Consider the following 18294-nt stretch of genomic DNA (forward strand, 5'->3'; position numbering starts at 1 on the left):
CCTAATTCTATACCAAATACGAAAAAGGGATGAAACATGGTAATTGGATTGGTTTGTTGACGTAAAATATAACTTTAGAAAAAAACTTTGTAAAATGGGTGTGACACCTACCATATTAAGTAAAAGAAAATGAAAAAGTTCTGCGGGGCGAAATCAAAAGCAATTGGAATCTTGGCAGGAATACTGTTCGTGGTATTGCATATATAAATAAATTAGCGGTACCCGAGAGATGATGTTCTGGGTCAACCTGGTCCACATTTTGGTCGATATCTCGAAAACGCCTACACATATACAACTACCACCACTCCCTTTTAAACCCCTCATTAATACCTTTAATTTGATACCCATATCGTAAAAATACATTATAGTCACCCCTGGTCCACCTTTATGGCGATATCTCGAAAAGGCGTCCACATATAGAACTATAGCCCACTCCCTCTTAAAATACTCCTTAATACCTTCCATTTGATACACATGTCATACAAACACATTCCATGGTAGGTTCATTTTCCTACGTCGTGATTTTCCCTTATTTTGTCTCCAAAGCTCTCAGCTGAGTATGTAATGTACGGTTACACCCGCACTTAGCCTTCCTTACTTGTTCTTGCGGTTTTTTTCCTAAATTGCTATTGAAAAGTCTATTTGATTACGATATTTCTCGTTTCTTTTTTGCAGATTGTTTGGTGGAACGGATGAAGTTGTTAAGAGCTATCTACATCATAGAAGTAAGTACCAATTTGTAGTTTAAACTAGGCATCACTTCAATTGAAACTACGGTTGTGTTGGTAAGAGCATTATTACGACAGTGGTAGTGGTTAATCGTTGATCAACGAGCAACGAGGAAAGATGTATCATGTATGTTTGCTACCACCAAAAAAATAATTCGTTATTATGCTTTAATAAACGCATTTAAATTATGAGGTAATTATTTTAACAGCTGACAACATCTGGTGTAAAGACAATTTTTTATTCTCAGAAAGGATTGTCTCTAATTCATATGTATATATATAAACATACCGAAAGCATTAAATCATAACTTCCAGTATACAGCGCGTGGGCAGGTATACGTCCAAAGTTTTTCTCATTTCATTCAATGCGTAAAACCCTAACTTGTCTCCTTTGACTATGGTAGATGAACGCCAGAGTATCATGAATAGCTTAGATAAATTATGGGCAGGAGCCTTAAACAATGTCCTAGCAGTGGTAATTAAAAGGAGGTCCAATCGAATCTAGTGAATTCATAAGTAAATTCTGAAGTTGAAGAATTGTAGCAGGTGGATTGGTGTTTGAGAGACGGCTCAGAGAACGAGGGGACACACCACAAGTAATGTCTTTTCTCCCCTGATTTGGGCCATGGTAATTAAAGAATTTCTTCAGGACCTTAAGGGTAGGGGCGGCTAACTGACTGCTTATTCCGATGACCGACCTGGAAATTCTTGTCAGGGGTGAATGTACTGGGAAACGTATTGCAGTGTTACCTGGATGTCGTGACTAGGTGGTCCGAATCATGCGGACTACCTGTCAACCACAGATAAAATGGAACACTTTTTGTCTAAGCGGAGCTACAAGATTCTATAATTAGGACAAGTTGTCATGTAAGCGAAGCACAGGGAAAGATAGGCTTCGGTTCCCTTATACTGCCATCGAGGGGCAATTGGAAAACACTTGACGATCTTCCGAATGGTAGTACAGTGACTCTACGATATGGTCGTCAAACGGTTCCTCTTCTATAGCGGTCTGGTCTGGAGGGGAAGTGTCTACCTCCACGGCCAAAACGTTGGAAGCAGCAGAACATTTATACTTGCACTTAACAAATGCTGCAAATGAAACGAAATGACTGGTTTTGAATTGAAACATTCTGGTTTAAAATTTTCATCGTGTATGGGGCGCGACTGGTTAAACTGCTCACAGATGAATGCAAGCAGTACAGGAGGGTTGGTAGTGGACTGTACTGTCATAAGCACGGTTTCATACGAAAATTTAGGACGGCCGTTCACTGCAGCGTCTTCCAGGTGGAGGTCGCCGCTGTAATCATTAGGTAGTTTAACATCTACTCAGACAGTCAATCTGTTATCAAAATGCTAAGCTCTGCCACCGCGAGGTCAAGGGCTGTGAGAGATTGATTGATCCTACTCGCGGTGGTAGCTAATAACTTTCTGATAAAAATTATCTGATTATCACGACATAAGGATATCCTTAGCAACTGTCAGGCTGATATCTTGGCCGGATAGGTACGGAGGAATTAAACGTGTCTACCAATTTATACTTTGGGTATACATTGGTGGGCCCCGAATCAGCTTTGCAAATGCTGGGCTGACACCACCTCTTGCCATGTGCCGAATCCAAGCGCTTTTAGCTAGTCCTTAACTGGACCCACTGCCACCAAACCTAACCTTATTTTGTTAAATTATAACACAGACGAGAGTTATACATGTTCAGAAGCTGAATTTTGTGATTCAACTTTGTGCAATCAATTTTTTAAAGGATGTTTGGTGCAACAAAACTTCGACAGCTCTTTAGTATATTCGATATTTCGGAGCCCTGCAGAAGGAGGAGGGCTTCAGCCCCAACGGATGCCCCCTGGAGCCTTCACTGCTTTCAACTTATATTTGAGTGTCGTCTTGGATTAGGTAAAGAATACTTTGCTCAACCGCAAATGTTTATAATAACAAGATAAACCAAAAAGTTGTAAGCGAAATTCAAAAGTTAAGTTCTTGTTGATTTTGCGGTCATAAACATTTCAAAGTTTTTAGAATTTAAATTTTACTTTTTTTGACCACAATATCCAACAGATGATATTTTTGTAAAATTTTATTGAATAAATTATGCTGCAATCTCTCACTTTAACGGTGATGGGTTTACTTTAAATATCTTTGTAGATATGTTTTTTTTTGTTTATTAAAACATTGAAGTATCGTATTTTGTGTAACTTTTAGGAAATTTGTGAAAATAAGAAAAAACTTTTTGTATGCAAATAATTGCTAGAACTGAGTTATGACAGATGGCTTTAGGGCAATCATGTAAATTTTTGAATAGATTGACCAGATGTTGAGTTTTGCAAAATAATTTGTTCGAAAAAACCAAGGACGTTTAATGAATTATTTGCAATTTAAAAAATCTAAAATATTTCTCTCACTTGTTCGATAGACGCAAAATCAGCACAGATATATTTTGGTTGGTTAGTCTGTTGAGCCCAGCCAGACAAATTGCAATGAGTGATTTCGTTTTCGTCGCCTGTTGATGAAATTCGAGACGGACGCCACCAGAAAGCCACGATTGTTAACGAAATACGTGTATAATCTTTTCGATGTTGTCAGAACTGATGAAATCGACAGCACGCTCGCGAAACTTAACAGTTGCAACAAGTCCATACAATATACAATAGAGGAGGAAAAAGATGAATGCTTGCCATATTTGGATACTCTGATAATCAAAAAGGATAATAAGTTATGTATAGATTGGTACAAGAAGCCTACAGCGTCCGGAAGGCTGATTAACTATAACTGGAAGCACGAAAAAATAACCATTTTAAATACTGGGACGAATTTTATACCGAGAGTGCTTAAAATAAGTGATAAAATATGTCACAAGAAGAACATTGCTAATAGGCAACCCTAGAACAAAATGAAATCCCGACAGACACCTAGTCAAGAAACTGATCCGAAACTTTTACGACAGAATTCGCAAAGTAATAGCAATTGAAATACCAAAATATACAAATCTGTCACATATGTTCCAGGAATAGCAGAGAGGATAAAAAGATTTAATTTATACAACCGGGAAAAATGTCAAATCTCATTCTCGTATAGCAACACACTGAGACAACTATACAGGAATACCAAAGACCGCATACCAAAATATGGGAGATCTGACATAATCTATCAAATTCCATACAATGGCGACGAGTCCAACGTATGCAAAAAGATATATGTTGGAAAAACTAAAGACAAGGATTTCCGGGCACAGGTCTAACATCAAGTTATGGAACAATGTTGCGGACAATAAGACTACCTTGTCATCCCAGCTCAATAATTAACCAAAAAGTTAAAATGAGTGATTTAAGACATTGAAAATAGAGAAACATAATTGAGAATCATTTCTAACTGAATTCAACCCAATTGAGTATTGTGGATTAAGAAGGTTAGAAAGGACGCATTTTCAATCCTTCCTTGCTTCCAACTTGAGCTTAAATATTTCATAGTTAAATTGCACTCAATGAATTGTAGTACTTATGCTCTCGAAAGAAATGAGATTCTGTTCAACCCAACTAAGTTGTATTAGGAGGTCGGAAAGGACACATTTCCAATCCTCTCCTCTTCCAACTTCTGCGTAGATCACATCCTTTATCATATCCACTTTTACATTATATTATTCTAATGCAGCGAGAGTGCTTAAAGTATGAACTCCAGGTTGGGCGTTTAAAGCGTTAACGTCGATTTCTTGCATTTGTTTTGTTTGGGTTAGTTAGAACGTCGTATAGCTTACAGAATTGACTGATTCTCTATGCCCGTAACAGCCCCTATATACAACTTGATCAAACTCCTCTGTTATCTATTGTGGGATCTCATCGCAGTGTTTACGAATATGTCAGATAGGCCTAGGAGGTGGATAGGGGTAAAGGAGTTGTCCGTTGTGAGTCGATTCATCATCATAACATTCTTTCATCGAAGATTTTGTGGAGTACCTATTATCGATGATGACGACAAAGGAGTCGGATAATAGTACGATACGGAAATTATTACAATTAAGTTACTATCCTGACCATCACAGGAACTGTTTCAATATGACCACGTCAACCTTCTAGGTCTGTGGATTTAAGTCGCCTCTTAAGGCAAGAACGCCTCCTGCAGGAATATTATGAGACCCTTAACCCGCTATGTGGAATTCAGTAGAAATTGATAGCTCAGAATTTGACATGAACATTTCTTCTTCGCTGTATAAATACATAGGTCAGATATAATAAGGGAGTTCTGGCAAGTGAGCAGCTTTTACCCACGTATATTAAATATGGTGATGAGTGGTTTATAACTCAACGCTCGATTGCTTTCTTTGTACGTTGTCAGCAAGTAGTAGTAGTATGCAAAAGGCGAGTATGTACATACATTGTCTGACACAAGGTAATAGATGGATTCGTTACTTGGACCTCGCAGAGTGCGCACATCCAAAACACTGGAACCATGTCGGGATTGATTGGGTTTCTTTTTATCAGGCGACAGCTAAGTAGATGGACGTATCTTTTTATGCTGGAACCTGTTACCGCAGATGACCATATTTCGAGCCGTGGCAAAGTCAATCAACCTCAATCCGTTGTGAGATGCTAAATCGTGGAAGCCAAACTTGCACAATGTAGGGTCAAATACTCCTTTTTTGCCTACCCTGATGTTAAAGTCGTCAAGCATGATTGTGATATCATGGCGAGAGCAGTCACTCAGTGTTTTGATATTTATTACAAGACTGGATGAAAAAAAGTTGAAGATCTTCATTATATACCTAATCTTCATTACATACCTAGTGACTTCTCAATCCTACACCGTTGATATGGTATGGAATTGGTATCCCGAGATAATTGAGTTACATTTGAATCATTTTATCGTGAGCACTGCGCCAATAGAAATCCAAGTGGTGCGTCTCAATTAATTGGAAAACCGCAGCCCTCCGGAGGATTTATCCAACGTCCGGATCACCTATATTAGAAACTTTATCCCTGGCAAGATGCTCTTGGTAATTATTGCTTTAGTTACCACTGTCAGGAGTTGCATATGATTCATCGAGCAGGAAAAGCGTAAAAAATCATGGGCACCCCAGAAGGTTAGGGGGCTTAGAATATACCCGCGGCAGGTATGCCTGTCGTATGAGCCAACTAAAATACCAAATTGATTCAAGGGGTTGTGAAGCGCAATTTATAGCTTCTCCAACCCAATTGTCAATCTCGCCTACTCGTGGCGAATCCTGCGTCTTTAACAGCCGAGGATCTGGCGAACCAAGTTCAACATGGATCTAAGGGCGGGGAGGGCGGTATGGCCTAGAAAGTATCATGTGTTCATACCAAATCGTTCCCAAGTATGGGGCTGCAAAATTTCTAAAATCATGTGGATATCCTGCGATATCAGACGATTGAGTCGCCACTGCTTCACATGCACATTTATCTGCACTCCCTTTCAACATGCATCAATCGCGTCATAAATAGAAAGGTCATATTGCTCACAGCAGTCCAACAATTTATTTTTCTGCACAATAGGGGAGCTAAATTCCTAGATCTATCCCTCTCCAAAAACTCTGTGTATAGACAGTCTTTCGCCGTAAAAATAGGGCAATGAAACATTATGCGTTCTGGGTTTTCCATTTCGGTAGGACAGTTTAGAGAGAAAGCATCCTCCTCTATTCCATACTAATGTAGATATTCGCTGTAACCGCCGTGCCCACTCAATATCTGCGTGAAGTGGTAGTTTAGTTTGTCGTGCTTTCGCTCGTACCATTACGCTATATTCCTAAATAACATGAAGATCCAGCGCACTTTCTTCAATTCTTCCCACCGTTCTTGCCACCCAATGATTGCTCGTGACCATGCGCTTTTCTTAGCATCTTTAAGTGATCGGCAGATGCCAATGCCATAAAGATCGGCTATTTTACTTGACTGTAGATCTATTATAGAAACTTTCTCTCCAACTGCCCTGAAGTGCTCCTTAAAACTTAGTTTTGAGGCAACATTTATTTCTAAATATTTCAAGAAAGGCTTTGAATTTATTTGATATTCTCCTATGGTTAAGACTAACTCATCGACAGTCCACTTTGTGCTCACCTAAACAACTTCTGTCTTATTTCTAGCCATCACCAGCCCCATGTTTGTCATCCATTCCTTTGTTTATCCCACGGCGTCATAATATAATGCTTGGAATTAATCAAGTTTCTTAGCCACTGCTACTACGACAATATCATCTGCATAACCGACAATTTCCTTGCCTCCGCGAAGGTTGATTTATAACACACCGTCATATATCGTATTCCATAGCGTTGGCCCACCCTAGAACAGATGCGTGTGCCGCTTTATGTAGTCGGTTATGTGATTGAACCATGAGATTACCTCACTACTCTCTGCAGAAGGAAGCAGCAGTTTAAGCAAATCTTATTTTTATAAGAGTGTCTTCCCTTCATCTACTGCATTTTAAGCTCTCCTTCTACTGTGAACACTTTATCACTCACTCCCTTGGCTAATTGAAACATTTCACGCATAAAAGCAAACGCGGCAACCCTCTAGATGCTAATTGTAATTGATATGTTTTTATCACAGTTTGGACATTCGCCAGCGATAGCGCGAAAAATGAGAAGTCACCTCAACCTTTGCATACTTTTTCTGTAACATCACAAAATATAAATTTCAATATCACCGAAGTGACCACGAGAACTCAACATAATCCCAGCAATAACTTAAATTTGAATCAACTACATAAGCGCGCATCCAATTTAATTTGATATTCTATGGCCCGTGGGATGTCAATGTCATTGCCATGACACGTAATGACCGTCAGCTTAATCCTAAATTGAATGCGTTACAAAAACGTTATTCTCTTTGTATGAGCGTGAGAGAGATTCTACCCAGTACTAAAATCACTAGTGAAACGTCTTCAAGCGATAGATGATCGTAACGAAACTTTTTCATTCTTTGCTCCCAAAGCTACTCTGTCAAGCAAAATGGAAAATTTCTACCCAGGATCTGAATCCGTTGATAAAAAAATCCGCCAGGTGGCGTAAGGTTCTAAGTATTTGCGAAATTCGTTGCAAACTGATGGCATATTGCGACCGAACATAAAGTAATTTTCTGGTAGGCTTGATACCTAAGCTCAGAATTTAGTTAAGAGCTCGGAGGCAATGCAAGGAGAGTAAAAAAATTCCGCTAGGTGGAGCACGATTCTAGGTATTTGAGAAAATTGTTACAACCTGATGAAATGTTGACATCGAACATTAACTAACTTACTGATAGGGTAGATAGCTTAGATTTACAGCTAGGTGACATTGCAGTAAGGACAAAAAAAAAAAAAAACACCGGTAGGTGGCGCACGATTCGAAGTACTTCAAAAATTCTTTGAAAGCTAATAGAATATTGTAATTGGAGCTTAAGTAAATTCCTGATAAGCTAACCACCTAAGATGAGAACATAGTTCACAACTCAGTGACAATGCAATGTGAATCAAAAAAGCTCCGCTAGGTGGCGCACGGATATAAATCTATGAAAATTTTGCACAAAATCCATATATCTTTTCAGTATTCAAAGAAGGGAAAGCCATATTTTGCTAGGTGGTTACGAGCGATATAGCATAGGATCGAAAGCTTATTAGCTTCAGATCTTCCGCATTCCAATAGTCAACCTCACCTACACGAGTGAAATCTTGCTACAAATTCGAATGTACCATATACAAATATTTAGCAGGCGAGGCTCTGGCGACCACAAGTTCCTCATGGAATTGGTGGGTGGGGGTGGATTGGCCTAGAAGGTTTAATGTGATCATATTAATCGTTCCCGAAATAGTCGTGCTAGCACCTTAATGGTGCTTGTTGCCGGAACGTACCGCAATCGGCAAAGCACCGTCAATTTCAATAACACTTCTAAAACCTTCGGGTTATCGTTAATACAAAAACAACAAAGAGTTGGTTTGAAAAACGTAGCGGAATTGGGACTATTGTACGTATTTTTATTACCGATTCAATGAGCTGAGAGACTTAAAACCCTGTGGAAATGCAGGACAAAGGGTTAAATCTGCTCTAGAAGGCTCAAGGGTCCCGATATTTTTATAAGTTTTACAAAACTTCAAAATAGAGCAAGAAAATATGTCTTAGAGAAGTGTTCTAAAAGTAGAAATGCTCATTCAAAATTGATGGAATTTCGTGAACCAAATTTTTGCCACTTCTCGTCCAAAGTAGGACTTCTTGGAAAGAGTTACTCTATCTTTGGCTTCTAAAAAGAAATTTATACTGGGCGCATTAACCTGCGAACCTGGAACGTGATCACATCAAATCGTTTCCGAGATTATTCTCTAATTACCGCATTTTCCATAGTGTACGCGATCAAGATCCGGTAAAGGGCCATGAACATCGATAAAACTCCCCAAGGCTTTCTAGAAATCTCTTTATCTCTATATAAAGAAGAAAAAGTAAAAGGAGAAAAAGAAGCGAGATGGGATTTTGAGAAATTCTTTGGTTGCGGTGACCTTCAATCTCTTTCTGAGAAAGGTTGTTTTAGATACTGGTATAGGATGATTTCGCTCTTAAACAAACTCAAACAACTTTTTCCGACATTGAAGTTCATTTTAAAGAATATAGGATTGAATTACTCTGCCTAATGACTAGTGGGTTAAGTGAGGTGGCTATTAATTATTGATGTCATCGTCAATAACAACGTGATGAGCTGAGGAAGTGAAGTTGAGGGGGAAAACCTCAGAGCTCTCTGCAAACGCATGAATGGAAGAGCTTGTGTGTTTTGGTCCTAAGACTACAATTCCTAGTATCATATTACTGCTTCTTACCGCAATTAAGCCTTTCTAATGGCTAAAATGTTAAAAGTATTTTAAAAGTATTCTCTCACTCCCTAGATGAAACGAAGACGAAATAAAGTAGCATAGAGAGTAGAACTCATATAGCATGAATGCTGCAATAAGAGATTTTAACAGCCCTAATCTACACAGGACATGCGTGGAGTAAAGCAGTATAGGAATACCATGGCAGAGTTCAACGAGCTGCTCATGTGGGGATAATGCCATTCTGCATTAGCGATGTTACCTCTTGCTGTTGCTCACGGTCTGGTATTTCGAGTTCAGCAAAATTATGGCAGCCAAGCGACAATTAAGTCATTGAGCTTGACTATGGTGCGATCAAGGGTGGTCAACAAGTCTCTGACCTCTCTCGTGATTACTTCGAAGTATTCTAAGATTAAAATCATCTGAATTGCAAGGCTTCATATTCCAGGCGACTGTCACGCATATCTTTTAGCACCAATAGGTACAATTGAATAGATAGAGATGAGCCGCAGAGAATTCAGAGTTCTGGTCACTGGTGTCTATTCTTGTGCAGATGTGCCTCGATTCAGCAAAGTTAAAGTTAGATAGATGCCACCCTTGTATATAACGAGATTCTGCTGGTATGAAAGGAATTTTAGTGAATTGGGTTCACCAAGGCTCAGTTATCATCGGTGGTAAGGCCTCTGACGTATCGCTATCCCATGGAAGCCCATGTGGTGTGTCTCAATGTGGAAAGCCTCTCCAGCTCGAATCGTATGCGGTATAGTGTGGTATTACCATCGACTTACTTCATACTTGCCTGTCTGAATTTATTCAGAACTAGGCGGAAGTACATCGGTATTGGTCCCTGGCCTTTGTATTTCCGAAGGATTTAACTACGGCAAGATCAGTTATATTCCAAACGACGTTCCTGTTATGTAATTAAAGTAAATGTCACTGCTTTTTATGTTGTAGCACAACAAATCTTTAAATAGTTCAAGTGAGCATCTTCAGTTGGGGTAAGTGCCTGCCCACTGCACGCTACCTAACTGGCCTAACGGAACAAGAAATCGTCGGTCCCATCGAAGATTTACACGATTCGTTGTTCGCGTGGAAAACTAACACGTTTCGGCTTCTCGCATGGAGTACTAACACCCTTCAGTTGTTCGCGTGGAAGACCGTTTCGGCTTCTCACTTGATTGACTACCACGTTTCAGTTGTTCGCGTGGCAGGCTAACACATTTCAGTTATTCGCGTGCAAAACTATCACGTTCCAGGACCTATGTCAAAGAGGCGTTGCATGACACTTAAAGTGGCCTCTCAAGTACATTCAAAGGTCAAATCCTCCAACCATTCAACAATAGCTTTACCTATGTATAATGGAACCTCCACAGCACAGAATAAGTACAAACTCTTTGAACTTTTTACAATATTTACAAAGTTTTTGTAGCAGTATCATCTCGAATGCACAGGAGCTTTGACTTTAATATACTATTCACCCTCCGGTTATTTTGGTCCTTTATTAGATTTAAGCAGCTTTGTACCATAATTGCATTTCCAGAGTCAATGTGGGAAGTTGACTTGCGTGTACACATAATGAAAAAACTAACAACTGGTCATAAAATATACGCCATTCAGCCACACCACGGAAAAAAGACAGAGCTTTTTGGATATTCGCAGAGTAGAGCTGTGAATGTGGCGGATATATTGTCAAGGGAGCGTGAAATCGCTTGGTTAGTAAAATAAACGAGAATAGTAGTTGCCAAATACTCTTTAATACAAACATCTAATCCCACAATCCTCTAGTGGTATGTACAGAAGGGATTTACGGAGGTTCGTCATATTGCAAAACACACCGTACTATAAAAGGTGGTCACTGGGACTAAGACAGGCGCTAGACTGCACGATGTTCAATGCACTCATAGCAAGGTCGAGTTGCCAGTTTTATCCTTCATTTATTGTATCAATGACAAGTAATCGAACGAATATCTTAAGCTCAAGGATGGTGTTTTAGCAGGACACATCTAAAGTGAATCTGTAGAGGTTTTACAAAATGGAAAGGCTCTTCATTCAGAACTACTGCTTTAATGTCAGATATTACTCTTTTCGCGTATTCTGAAACCCATTTTCTTACCTAGAAAGTTCAATGTGGGCATATTAAATCCTTCCCGAGATGGTCGAGCTTGTTCTCTAATGGCACTTGTTACCGAAAAGTACCGGATCTATATCCGGTAACGGATCAGCAGCATCGATAATATTCTCCAAAATGCTAAAACAACAACGGCAGGGAGGAGAAAAATGTGTCAGAGCAGTAAAAGGAAGGTTGAAAGGAAAACTAATTAAAGATTAGGAAAAAGATATGTATATATATAACGAGGGGAATGTGAAGCCAAAATGAAAGAGAGAACGAGGTAAAAATTGAGAGCAAGAAGAAGGGGAAGACACGGTATATTTAAGGATAAAATCGAGTAAGAGAAATATAGAAGTAAACGTGTGATGTAGATGTAAAGGGAGGTGAATCTAAGGGAAGTATAGGGAAACGGAAATAGGGAACAGGAGAAAGCGAAGTTAAAGGGGAAAGGAACAAAAGAGAAAAGCAAACTTAGGTAGAAAATTTAAAATATATGGAAAAGGAACGTTGAGGTAAGATCAAAGAAAGTGCAGGCAGCATACAACACATGCAAAAAGGCTTTCGGAAGGAGCTGAAGACTGTCACCGCATATTATTAATGGTATGCACAACACAGTCATTCGAGCGATACTAACGCATGGCACTCTTATCTGGTGGAGGTGCTAGAAGAGTAGAGAAGCCCACAGATAGTTGAGAAGGCCCAAAGGCCAGCAAGTCTGGGAGTATTAGGCGCAGTGAGAAGCAAACGATATTAGATGACAAGGAAAGTCGCGTTTAAACGGAATCACAACTGACCTAACCTCCTACACCGACCACATCATGGCAGAAGATAAGATATCAAGGGAAAGGGAAAGGCTTTGTAGGTAAATCAGTCCTACCGACTTTCTTACTCATTCAGGCAGATGTCGTCATGTAATGATTTTTTCGAAAGTCGGGCCGCCTTTTAAGCTTTGGAGTCCAGCTTGATGACATCTGATATCGTGCGCAAGTGTCGAGCCTCACTTAAAACATAAGGCATCTTAATATCTCCCCTTTATGGATTCTTGTGCACAGCGATATTGGAGAGAATGAATTTGTAAAAGAGAAGACCAGGAAAGGTTTAGAAATAGACATAAGCGAGGCGGACAACTCCATACGATACACAGCTGAGTTAATGCCTGAGAAAATTCGAGAAATATGAGACTAGAGCAACGTACTTGCTAAGGATCAGCCGGAATGATTGAGGGGTCCCACGATCTTTATGGCCATGGTAGATATAAAAGGAACTAGCTTCCTTCTAAAACTAAACCTATCTGTAGTGAACGTACGTCCGAGTATCATCATAAGTCATTGAGTCGATTCATTACTTTCTCTGACGAAGTAAGATGATTAAAATTTCTGGGCGCACGGTTTTCCAACAACCTGGCAGAGGTTGGGAAGGTGGATATTTCGTTCCTACTTAAGTTCAACACAGAAAGCATGTGATTCATTGAGGTCTACTAGGAAGAGCGGAAAAAAACGAGGGAGAGAGCTTGGGGAAAGGATTGAAAGAAGACAAAAAGAGAAGGGACAGTGGAAGTAAGAGCAAGAGTATTGCTTCTAAGAAAATGAGTGAATTCGATGGAGGGAAATATTATAAAATTACTTAAATTACTTTGAAGTTGTTTCTTTATAGGGAAGGTTTGCAAGTCTTTGGTTAATTTCTTTTTTAAACTAAAATGACGACAAACCTACAAAACTGGTTTGGGTTTTAGTGCCTTCCAGCAGTTATGAGAAATTGCATGTACAGGGTCCTGTAATCCCTGTAAAACGGTTAATAACACATGTGGATCTTGGTAGAGTTCTACGAAGTATACAATGAGTAGAAATACTTGAATAGAACAAGTTCTTCTGCATTGCACTGTAGCGCAGAACTTCCTCAAACTTTTCCACCAACGATTTTGTTGAAGGAAACACATTCTCATAGTCTAGCTGAAATGTGCTTGTTGTTATTGTACCGATAAAGACTCTAATTTGGAAAGCATTACTGATGTTGACAGTTCTTTGCCGGATATAGATCCGATATGCTCTGGTAACAAGCAGCATTAAGATAAAAGCCCGAACATATCGGGGAGGAATAAATACGATCACATTGAACCTTCTAAGCCTCCCGCCCACTCCCTAGTTCCACAAATCTCGGCTGCTAAGGAAATAGGATTCGCCACGGGTAGGTGAGGTTGACATTGGGTTGAAGAAGCCATAAGTGGGGCTGGCAAACCATTGAAAAGGTAGGTTTACACAGCCCCTTGAACCTCTTACGACAGGCATACCTGCCGCGTGTATATTCTAAGCCCCTTAAAACGATGGGAGCAGTGAAATGTGCCTTAATGCTGTCATTTAATCTGCTGCTATAGTGACGGTTTTCGCCAGAAAATCGTCCACAATTGTATCGAGGAACCTTTTGTCGAATATTTCCAAAATTTGTTGAGGTTTTATTCTACCACATCAATTTGAACAATCTTTACCATAGCTAGTCCTTTTGTCTTGAAATTAGTTTCAATTCGTGCAAAGTTTTTCCTTTTATAAAAGATGGCGCCCGAGCGATCCATATCTACTGTTATTATTGCCTAATTCACATCAAGTAAACAAAGTGAAGAGCGACGAGTTTCAAATTAGAAATGAATGCAAGGCGCGATAGAAGAGATTTTAGGCCGAGCTTCTCTTCCAATTTGCGTCCTGCTCCTTTTAATCTTTCCTACAAATTGGCGGGATGCGACCTACATCTTTTATGCCGACTCTGAACGCCATCTGCCAGGCAGATCAATTTTCACTGAGAAGATTTTCATGATAGAAATATATTCGAGTGTTTGCCAAATTACTGCCGAGGCGCGAACCCACTTGGAAAAACTATTTTCTAATTGAAACTTTTTTTTTGTAAATTTCTATGTTCATTTGCCCGGGACGTGAACCTGGGATCTTCGGTGTGGTAGGCGGAGGACGCTACCACCACATCATGGCGGCCACCGACGAGATTGCTTGCCTAAAATCATATTTCGTAAGATCCAATTTATACAATTTTTTCGACAGTTATAAAAGATGGCGCCCGAGCTGTTTATAACCGCTTCTTCTCTCAGATCATTCTTGGAACATTGCACAATATCAAGTAACTTTGTTTGGAAGCACCTTTCCCTTATTTCGCAAGTTTACTTATTCAAGTGCTTTCTGTCTGATTTAACGGATAATTTTGTTTACTTGTTTAACATTGCACCGAATTTGTGTTAGTCCCCCCACATAGTATATACACAAATTTGTAAGTACATTGGTTGTAGTTTGAATTTATGGTCGTTTATGGCTTACAAGAAAAATTGTTTGCAAATATCGAAAGCAAACGCTTTTTCGTGTGGTCGAAGCAATAAAAATGCGTTGAATGAGCGAAAATAAAAGTTTTACTGCTTCTTACGCTTCTATTTCAGCAATATTTGATAGGCGATTTTAAGTAGATATACAAAGCGTTTCAATTCTTCTTTAAAGCATTACACACCACCTTCGCGGTGTTGTTGAGGACTTTTAGATTTTCCAGCGTTTTATCGTCTGCTCCGAACTTCATTGGGTATTAAAAAAGGTTAAAGGATTAAAAGGTTAGCTTGAGTATGGCCGCTTATAAGCACAGCAAGCAAGTACACCACGATAAGATTGTATAAATTGATACATGTGCTAGTCTTTAAAAATGGAAGACATTAGGGTGGGGATGAACATCGAAGTGTGTTTTTCTGGAATGATATGCTTTTATATATATATATTAACTTTGATTGGATAACGGTTGGTTGTACAGGTATAAAGGAATCGAGATAGATATAGACTTCCATATATCAAAATCAACAGCATCGAAAAAAAATTTAATTGAGCTATGTCCGTCCGTCCGTCCGTCTGTCCGTTAACACGAGAACTTGAGTAAATTTTGAGGTATCTTGATGAAATTTTGTATGTAGGTTCCTGGGCACTCATCTCAGATCACTATTTGAAATGAACGATATTGGACTATAACCACGCCTACTTTTTCGATATCGAAAATTTCGAAAAACCGAAAAAGTGCGATAGTTCATTACCAAAGACGCATAAGTCGATGAAACTTGGTAGGTGAGTTGAACTTATGACGCAGAATAGAAAATTAGTAAAATTTTGGAAAATGGGCGTGGCGTCCACCTATAGAACTAAGGCCAGCGCCCTTTTAATATACTCATTGACACCTTTCATTTGATACCCATATCGTACAAACAAATTCTAGAGTCATCCCTGGTCCACCTTTATGGCGATATCTCGAAAAGGCGTCCACCTATAGAACTAAGGCCAAAGCCCTTTTAAAATACTCATTAAGACCTTTCATTTGATACTCATATCGTACAAACAAATTCTAGAGTCATCCCTGGTCCACCTTTATGGCGATATCTCGAAAAGGCGTCCACCCATAGAACTAAGGCCCACTCCTTTTCAAAATACTCACTAACACCTTTCATTTGATACTCATATCGTAATAACAAATCCTAGAGTCACCCCTGGTCCACCTTTATGCGATATCTCGAAAAGGCGTCCACATATAGAACTAAGGCCAGCGCCCTTTTAATATACTCATTGACACCTTTCATTTGATACCCATATCGTGCAAACAAATTCTAGAGTCATCCCTGGTCCACATTTATGGCGATATCTCGAAAAGGCGTCCACCTAAGAACTAAGGCCAACGCCCTTTTAAAATACTCATTAAGACCTTTCATTTGATACCCATATCGTACAAACAAATTCTAGAGTCATCCCTTGTCCACCTTTATGGCGATATCTCGAAAAGGCGTCCACCTATAGAACTAAGGCCAACGCCCTTTTAAAATACTCATTAAAACCTTTCATTTGATACTCATATCGTACAAACAAATTCTAGAGTCATCCCTGGTAATGCCTAACTTGTCCTATGCCCAACAGCTGGCAGCGCCTTTTGTTGCTGGTAATAAATCTACACCTGCTAAAGCTGACACCTCTGTTAATGCCAATGTTGCTAACACAAATGCTGCTAACTCGGGCGCTTCTGTTATTGCTATCAATGCTAGAGTTGGCGTCAATTAACGAACATGTTGATATAGGCGTTGTCTTTGACTCAAAATTCACATTCACCAATCACATATGTTATGTGCTCCCAATGGCCTACAGGAACCTAGCTTTTCTTCGCAGATATGCAAGGGACTTTAAAGATCCGTATACTAAGAAAGCCCTATATATATCGTTAGTGCGCTCCAAAATTGAATATGCTTCCAATATCTGGAACCCCATCTACAGTAATCATTCGGCCAGAATAGAAAGAGTTCAAAGAAAGTATGTCTGGTTTGCTTTGAACTCCATACATTTTGATAACCCGCTGCCTTCTTATTCTTCTCGTTGTCAACTGATCAGTCTGCAATCACGTGAAGCGAGGAGAACGGTGCACTTGGTTATGTTTGTGTATGACTTAATTGTTGGCTCTTTGGACTGTGCGACTATTCTTGAGAAAATATCATTTAATGTGCCGCAAAAAAATTTGCGCGCATTCCTGCCTTTTTACTTGAATTCTTGTAGAGCAAATTACTTTTATTTTAGCCCAATTTTCCGCGCCCTTACTGAATTAAATAAAATCTCTACTAGACTAAATATTGATTTTTCTGCGTCCAGAGATACATTCAAGGCTTCCTTTGTCTTACTCTTCACATAATGTTGTACCTAATGTATATGTTTAATACCTATATTTATTTTATTTTTAATATGTTATTGTATCTAGTCTGTAAGATTCTTGATCATAGACTGAATTAATAAACTATACTAAGACCTTTCATTTGATACCCATATCGTACAAACAAATCCTAGGGTCACCCCTGGTCCACCTTTATGGCGAAATCTCGAAAAGGCGTCCACCTATAGAACTATGGCCCACTCCCTTTTAAAATACGCATTAACACCTTTCATTTGATATTCATATCGTACAAACAAATTCTAGAGTCAGCCCTGGTCCACCTTTGTGGTGGTATCACTAAATGGTGTCCACCTATAGAACTATGGCCCACTCCCTCTTAAAATACTCTTTAATAACTTCCATTTGATACACATGTCATACAAACACATTCCAGGCCAAAAGTATTCGAGGCAAAAAGTTGAAGGAAATATCTGAAAGCTTACTGAAAATAACACTGCAGAGCGCTCAGCTGGGTATTGGCTCAGTCCAACTTTTTTATGAGGTTTTTCAAAATCAAGAGAGTTAATTCTGCGTTTTTCGAAGTCAGCTTCAAAAACATAGATATTATCTTTCGCAATTCAAAATTGAATCATTCCTAATATAGTTTTGTTTGTAACACCTAGAAAATAGAAATGTGCGGTTCTAGGTTCAGATAAGGTCGGACGGAATGTGCGTTATCAGAATGTTTTTGACGATCAAACAGAAGAACTCAAATCAGGAACCAAGACTTATGTTATAGAATAACTCCCTCCCCTTGGCAAATACTATACAATTTCTAGGACCTAGTTTAATTACTATCTCGAGATCTGGCAGCTCTGCCGCCCCTAATAACTGGAGCGCACGACACGAACACAAAACGTGCCCAACTGTTTCCTCCTGCAGCTCACACTTCCTACACGAGAAGAGACCTAACTTATAAGCGTGTGCCATCAGAAGGCAGTGTCCTGTTAGTATACCCATCATGAG

At 39.3% G+C, this 18294-nt stretch overlaps 1 long non-coding RNA gene across 1 annotated transcript in view; it reads left to right on the forward strand.

Moving 5' to 3' along the window:
- The window catches only part of LOC137252008 (uncharacterized), a 197806-nt gene that overhangs the window by 94862 nt on the left and 84650 nt on the right, over window positions 1-18294 (forward strand). Inside the window, exon 2 of the long non-coding RNA XR_010953421.1 lies at window positions 676-725. This is a non-coding gene — a long non-coding RNA (uncharacterized lncRNA). The remainder of the gene's footprint in view (window positions 1-675; window positions 726-18294) is intronic.

The sequence above is a fragment of the Eurosta solidaginis genome, chromosome 5 (assembly GCF_040869045.1).
Source record: "Eurosta solidaginis isolate ZX-2024a chromosome 5, ASM4086904v1, whole genome shotgun sequence".
NCBI classification, from domain to species: domain Eukaryota; kingdom Metazoa; phylum Arthropoda; class Insecta; order Diptera; family Tephritidae; genus Eurosta; species Eurosta solidaginis.